The 8,082-nt window shown below is 41.9% G+C and overlaps 1 long non-coding RNA gene across 1 annotated transcript; it reads right to left on the bottom strand.

Annotated features, from left to right (window-relative positions):
* Positions 1–1,975: 1,975 nt before the first annotated feature.
* Positions 1,976–4,364, bottom strand: LOC123522438. The gene is made up of 2 exons (XR_006680715.1): positions 4,203–4,364; positions 1,976–2,134 (listed from the first exon to the last, which is right to left on the bottom strand). It is a non-coding gene; the product is annotated as an uncharacterized LOC123522438 (long non-coding RNA).
* Positions 4,365–8,082: the final 3,718 nt, after the last annotated feature.

Here is an 8,082-nt window from a genome sequence, read left to right as displayed (position 1 = left end):
AATTTAATAGGCTACCAGATTTGGAAGGGACTGTGAGTAACATTTTGCATAGTCACTCTGTCTGGTGCTTGAATGCAGCACCCTCAATTTGTTACAGGAGACACACAGTGACGGCCATTTCTCCCACAGGGATGTTCTCCTCAAGGATTCTTTATTCTGTTCTTGAATTGTTTGAATTATCCCTTTGTCTACTGATTAAGTATTAATGAATTGACTGACTGTGCAAGTTAGGAGCTTGAGAAAAAGTTAGTGACATAAATTCACTCTAGCTGATATTATCCAGTGTTTTGGTCCTTGTATTTCAATTTTATAGAAAGTAAGGAATTAAAAATATGTATTCAAATAAAAGGAATGGCCGAGATTCAGGTTTAGATGCGACTTTAAAATGCTTTTAAGTTGTTGGTGAGTCAATTCTGGCTCAGCGCGACTCCATGGTGCAGTCAATGTGTTCTGCAGGGTTTTTAGGCCATGATCTTTCAGAAGCAGATTGGCAGGCCTGTCTTCCCAGGTCCTCTGGGTGGGTTCAAACCTCTAACCCTTTGACTAATAGCTGAGTGCTTAACCAATCGCACCACCAGGGACACCCAACATCCTCTTAGTAAATATCTTAGTTGCTGAAACTCTTTCATCTTTATGGTCCATTATTGTGGGACAGATCCCTTTGTTAAAATGGATGTTTGATTATATATGAAAGAGAGATGCTAAAGGTAAAGGATCAAGTTGGTAGAATCCTGATAGTGTGACTTAAAAATGCTGTGTGTGTGTGTGTGTGTGTGTGTGTGTATTTCTTTGAGGTACAGCTAGGAACAAAAAAATTCAGACTTGTTCATTTTCATGCCTCCAGTACAATGTTGTCCAATAGAACTTCCTGTGATGATAGAAATGTTCAGTGTATGTGTTGTCAAGTATGATAAATATATGTGGCCGTTGAGTGCTGGAAATGTGGCCACTGTAAGTGAAGACTTTTCACTTGAAACGACCAGGTGTCCCCTGTTGGCTGCCATTGAATAGGTTTTGACTCATAGCAACCCTAGAAGACAGAGTAGAACTGCTCTGTAGGCTTTCCTAGACTCTAACCTGTATGGAAGTATACTATCACCCACATCTTTCTACTGCCGAGCAGTTGGCTGGTTTAAATCCCGGATCTTTTTTAACCACTGCACCAGTAGGCCTCCTTCCTGCACGCCCAGTGACTATCATACTGGACAGTGTAGCTTTAGCATCTAGAGTAGAGTGCCTTACACTGGGGATGTGAGAATAGCCTCACAAAACAGCTCATTTTGAATATTTGTCAAGTAATTTCAAACACCTTGTTTTAAATATTGAATTTTGCGTCTCAGGATGAAATGAATGGTTTGTGTTATAAAGAGATTTAAAATGAAAATTGCCGTAAAACATCAAGTTCCTTTCAGTTAATTCAGAGCTTTTTGTATGACGTATTTTACTGTTTTTATTTCCAGTCACTTGCAACTTCTCAGATACATATGCATTGAAATGAAATACTTTGATTATTCTAAGACAGTGTTTTAAACATGATCAGCAGTTTCAGCTACCTGAGTTTCTGAGATATAATTATGTGGTTTGAGAGAACATGAAGGACTTAGGTGAACAGAGGTACATGGGCTGAGCAAAGAGTTTGCGTGTTAGGAAGACTCAGAAAACTCACTGCCCTTGAGTCGCTTCTGCCTCGCAGTAACTTTATAGGACAGAATAGAACTGCCCCTGTGGGTTTTTGAGTCTGTTAAGTTTTTATGGGACTAGGAAGTCTCATCTTTCTCCTGCAGAGTAGCTGGTGATTTCAAACCACTGACCTCAGGGTTAGCAGCTTACTGTGTCACCCACAAGAGGTCTTGGAAATGGAGTAGAGACCCTAGAGTAGAGAAAATCGTAGGTTGAGGTGAACTAGGTAAAAGAGAACTAATGAAACGTCATTCTAAAAGGAAGCTACTGTTTCTGTAACGACCTGCCAACTTACTTTTGTAGGTTTTGGTTGCCTTACGGCCTGGGTAGTTGTAGAAGATGGAAATAGGAGTAGACCCATGGTCTGGAGATGTTGTGTGTCCACTGCAGGCCGCTGGCTTCTCTCTGGAGCTCTTGCCAGAAATGAAGCTGTTCCTCCAAAGCAGCTTTTTGCCTGAGGAGATAACCGAAGGTGACCAGACGTCCTGCTTTGGGCAGGACAGTCCCGATTTTTAACAATTTTTCCCGCGTCCCGCAGCATTTTGAAAAAGTCCCAGTTTTTGGAAAGAATGCATGACAAGCTAGGGTATACGGTTTTCGGCTGCCATGTGGCTATTTCCCCAGGATATGAGTTTTATCAATGGTGTCCTGCTATACCAATGTTAAAATCTGGTCACCTTAAGATAACCCCACCACAGTCCCCACACAGAGTAGGCCCCCTAGACATTGTCCTTGTAAACTAGTACCACTTTGGACTTGAGCAAGCTTCATTTAGGCTTGGGGCTGTTGATTATGCATTTTGGTGGGAAACCATGACTGTTCATTTAGAAATTTTTTTTACATAGATTTAGAATATCATGGGCCTTCCCTTGGCAAAGTGGAAGGAAAGGTATAGTTCCCAGTTCTTAGACTTGTGTTCCTGGAAGGGACTCTACTGTTTTTAGGGAACAGCCCCAGAGCAATTCAAGTGCCTGGGCCCAGGGCACACCAAGGAGGATGAGGTGAAGCCACTGCACACTTAGTTGATTTGGGTTTTGGCTTTCAGCTAGTGGGACCTGTCTTATCCAAAGTGCTCGGTTTCCTTTTCTGCGACTGTTTTCTTTTGCAGGAAGTTGGAACTCTTAAGAGCTTGCTTTTGGTCTCCACTAGGCCCTCCTACTGTGAAACATTAAATATAGAATTTATATTTAATTTTAAGACTTTTCCTAATGGTGTCTTTTGTCATTCACATAGCACCTGAGGAAAGTCCCGGGAGGAACAACTCCAGGTTGGCTGAGAGACCTGGAAGGAGAGTTTTTTGGCTGCTTTCTCATTGTGTCCCGAGAGGGAGTGATTAGCGTAGCATAGGCTTGCACTGTGGAAATAGCTTTCAGGGGGAAAAGTGTCTACAGTTCAGGTTGGAATCACACCGGGTTCTGGTCTTTGCCTCTTCACTGTTCGATTTTGATGGATGATTCTTTGTTTCTCTCATGAAATTGGGAGGGGAAATGAATGACACAGCAGCTATGGAGAGCTCAGTTTTTAAACAGAGTCAATCGAGCACACGTTATTAAAGATATTCTATTATCCAGACGTTGCAAGGATCATTGCTTATGTCGGACAATAAAAAAGGCTGTGCCTTTGGCCCCTACTGACTTTGACCCTAGGTGCTTTCTCCTAAGAAGGACCTCATGGAGAGCTGGTGTTGGCCCACTTCCTTAGCCTCGTCTGGAGGTCTGCTTTGCCCCCCAGTACTCCATTCCAGCCAGGCCAACTCTATTGTATTTCACCAACGTGCCCTCTCATTCCTTTCTCCGCGGCTGTGCCTGTTCTTTACCTGCTGGGACATTTTCCCCAAATCTTCATGGGGTTGGCTTTTCATCAGTCAGGTCTCAGTTAAATGTCATCTCTTCTGACAGGTCCTGCTCTGACCAATCTAAAACAAACCACTTATAACCCTAACACATCTTCCTTTTATCCCCTACATAGCATGTATTACCAACCTAAGAAAATACAATTTTATTTGTTTAGAGATTATCTCCCCATTCCAACTCCTAGAATGTAAATGTTGTGGGAGAAGAGGCCCAGTCTATCTTTCTGACTCCTGAATTCACGGAGTTTAGATCAGTGTTTGGCACAAGCTAAGCACCCAATAAATACTTTTAGCGAAGAGCAGTGGGGCTTCAGAATCAGGGGGCTTAGAGCTGGTCCCAGCACTGTCCCTGACTCACTGTTAAGCCCTGACTCAGAGCCTTTCCCTCTTTGAGACTCAGTTTTCTCATCTGCAAATGAAAGGACTAAGAAAGATGATCTCTAAACTCCCTACAAGCTTCAATCTACAATGAATCCTCGAGTATAAGTCTTACTATAAAGAATCCTATGATATTTGCAGCAAAAAACAAAACCTCTTTGTTATTTAGTTCTCCTAAGAAGCTTTGGAAAATGAGAAAACTTCATTTGTCTAAAAGCAGTGGGAGGCTGATGCCAGACCATCAAGCCCTTGAAAAGCCCTGCATGGCGCCCACTGCCTAAAGACCCCTTACCTGGCTAGTTCCTGGGCTTGCTTCCTAGCTGCTTCCAGAGCCAGCCTTGCTGCCTCCTCTTCCTTTTGCCTCCTCTCCTCTGCCTCAAGTCTAGCCTTCTCCTCTTCTTCCTGTTTCCGTCGCTGGTACTCTCGCCGCTCTTCTTCAGCCATTTCCATCAGGCGTTTTTGTTCTTCCGCTAACTGCATTTCCAACTCCTTCTGCCTTTGCCTCTCTGCCTCTGTGTAAGAAGAAAAGGGGACCAGGTCAGCAGGGATCTCATTGTTAGGGGAAAATCTATTTATTGGGTGGCTAAACTGGCTGATCTGCAGTTCCCAGCGATTCTGCATAAGAAGTTCTGCATCTTACTTGCCTGCAGGCTGCCAGATGCTCCGTTGGGCTGACTTTGCATAAATAAGTTAATTTACTAATTTAGGTGCCAGCGTCCTGGCTGATGATATTGAACGTCTACATTGTTTCTTTCCACAAATGTAGATGGTTTGATTCCTGAGTGTTTCAGCAGGCAGGCCCCAGATGGGTAGCCCACTGCTGTCGGGTCAATTTCAATTCATGGTGACCTCTATAGGACATAGTAGAAATGCTTCTTGAGGTTTCTAAACCTGCTCTTGTGCATCTTGCTGTCATTGAGGCGATACCAACTCACAGTAACCCTTTAGGCCAGGCTAGAACTGCCCCAGTGAGTTTCTGAGACTGTACCTCTTTAGGAGAGTAGCGAGCCCCCTCTTTCTCCTGAGGAAGGAGTTGGTGGTTTTTAGCTGATGACCATGGGGATTGTAGCTGAATGCATAACCACTGTGTTGCCAGAGTGCCTACTCTTGTCTTGTCGAGAAAAAAAAAAAAGAGTTTGCAATGAATAAGTCATTGGTCTTGGAAAATTCTGTGTGATCTCTTCTTGTATTGTTTCTATCACCAAGGCCATAGTTGCCAACTGCTGATCTCTGTTTCCATCTTTTGCATTCTAATCACCAGTAATTATCAATACATCCTGAGTGCAAGTTTGACCATTTTTAGACAGCAGAAGTTGTTAGAAATTATCTATCTTCAGTTTTGATTGGTGTGTAAATTTGAAAAATAATCATGTTAACTGGTCTTCCTTTTAGCTGTCTGGATATTATCCTATCACTGACAGCGTTGTACCCTAGGATAAACCTTGAAATGATCTTTTTTTAAAAAGTTCTATTGGCATATAATCCCTGTGTCATGCAAGTTCATTGTTCAATCATATTAACATGGGTTGTACAATTATCACCACAACCAATTTCAGAACATTTTCTTCTTTCTTACATTCATTGTTGTTAACTCCCCATTTCCCCCCACCCCCACCCTCCCCAGCCATGCCCCTAGGTAATTATTAATCCAGTTACTGTCTCTATAGATTTACCTATCCTCAATTTTTTTATACAGAAAATCACACAAAACACAAACAGGATGCAAGCAAACACACAGACAAAGAAACCAACAATAATTACAAAATAGAAATGAGAAAAACCTCAATAGAAAAGAAAACAGAAAATACTAACAGAAACAACTTTAAAATGGGTCAAAAGAGAGAGCAAATGATAAGGAGTTACATTTTAGCTTAGCTACAGCATCCATAATGGACTTACAATGCTCTCGTCTGATAGCAAGGCTATTTGCATCCCTGGATTATGGTCAGAGGGGATTCACCAGAGGCTTAATCCATGTGAGGATGCAGCAAGTGGATTTTGGCTTTCTACTGTCATCCTTAGCTTTCTGCAAACTTGATTACACAGGTTGGTGTACTTCTTCCATTGTAGATATAGTTGACCCCCCACTTGGATAGCTGCTTGTTTTAAGACAAACCTTCAAGACCCCAGACACTGTTCTTTCTGATCTCCAAGCACCATCTGATTTATTCACCCAATTTTGCTATAGCACCCATATCTTTAGTGATATCTTCATGATGGAGAGTATCAAGTTGGAACATGTCATAAGAACTAATTGTTCTCAGGTTAGGGCAATGATTAATTGTAAGCCCCCAATCCATTGCTATATCTATGGTGTAGATAGGTCTCTGGTTCACATTAGAGATGCATTACCAATGAAATGTTCTTTTTAATGATGAACTCAATGTCATTCCTCTTTAATAAATGTTTTCTGAGAGTAGACACTACAATGAACTATTTCAAAATCGCTATTTCAAAACCAGTCTGTTTTGCTTCCTAATGCCTAGGATATCCACTTTTTGCGTTCTATTTCCTTTGTGCTGGCTTCCAATTTTCCTAGTTTTAGATTTTGTACATTTCACATTTTGATTGTTAATGGGTGTTTGCAGTTGTTTCTTCTCATGTTGTGTCAAGTCACATCAGCAAAAGAAGGTCCTGAAACCTACATGAGGAAGGTTGAGTCCCCTTTGAAGAGGCAGTTCTGTCCAGGCCTATTTTGAGTGCCCTCCAACACGATGGACGCAGGGCTTTTGTGTTGTTTGTACACCTCCCTGTTAGTTACAATGAGTACTACAGAGAATGTTGTGGAAGATAATTTGCTGATGGTATCATCCTCAGATGTTCACTCATAGATGTTCAAGTTTATGATTTAGCATTCAAAGCACTGTCGTATAGCAGCAATGGTCTGGTCTACAGTGATGTCAGTGTTGGGAGGGGTAATAGATAAAAAGTTGGGAAAAAAAAGTTGGGCATTATTTAACTTTTAATGATGTATGATCATTGAACTGTGCACAGGCTGATAGCCATTGTGAGTCTGCATTCCTTGTCAAGGTATTTCATTGTAGAGAGATGGAGGGTGAGGAAGTTTGGGGGGTGAAAAATGAATCCAGGAGTGGGGAGGGAGCACCAGATATGATTGTGATTATGTATATTATATAGTTAAAGTTTATTGTGCCAAACTGGCCAATAAACACATGTGGGGTTAATTGAAGGGCAGAGAGATAAATGGCTCGGTGAGCTTCGCCTTTCTGGTTCTTGGGTCTCTTGCTTTCTGATGGTCAGACCAGGGTGCAGCTACCTTATCCAGTTCCCTGCTTTAGCTGGCAAGGCTCACTTCCTTGCAAGACATCCCCAAGGAGAAGCCACATGGACCTACCCCGATGCAGCTCTGGGTTCTGGAGCAGCCATGTGGAGACCCCTGCCAGCACTGAGATGCTTACACATTCACTGACTTGGCTTTCCTCCTGCAGTCGGCATCATTCAGTCTGTTTTGTGAGATGGAGGAGGACTTTGTGGACTGGTGTTGGACATATGGTTAATGTTGGACTTGTGGGCTTGGGCAGCACTGGGTTGGGATGTTTTCTTGATGTGCACTTAACCTTTATATAAAACTCTCTCATACATGAGTTTCTGTGAATTTGTTCCTCTAATGTACCCAGACTAACACATGTATATACAACTCATTTTAGAAGTAATTTAACCATGGAAGTGTATGATATGTGAATAGTATATTAAAAAAGCCACTAGGAGCAAGCTTTCATGTCCAGCATCACCTAAATCTCTTCATTGCCAGAGGAAATATTTATGATTCGTACACACACACACACACACACACACACACACACACACACCATATATACTTGAGAATAAGCCGACCCGAGTATCAGCCGAGGCACCTAATTACCTAATTTTACCACAGAAACTGCATTAAAAATGTGCTGAAAAACTAGGCTTATGCATGAGTATATATGGTGTGTGCATGTCCTCAAACAAATGAAGATTATATTGGAAAGAAGCTAGATGGAGCCTGGGTATCAGAAAAAATAACATCTTATCTTTAAACAAGCAACCATCTAAGTGAAGCTTCAACTAAGTTCACATGGAAGAAGCACACCAGCTTGTGTGATCCAATGATTGTAAATAATAAAATCCAAATTCGAAGGAGGGAATGGTATCAGAACTGAATTTCGGAA

Source organism: Echinops telfairi, unplaced genomic scaffold, assembly GCF_000313985.2.
Source record: "Echinops telfairi isolate 266 unplaced genomic scaffold, ASM31398v2 ScPeMD7_3;HRSCAF=10, whole genome shotgun sequence".
Taxonomy (NCBI): domain Eukaryota; kingdom Metazoa; phylum Chordata; class Mammalia; order Afrosoricida; family Tenrecidae; genus Echinops; species Echinops telfairi.
This window is presented reverse-complemented; position numbering and strand designations above follow the sequence as displayed.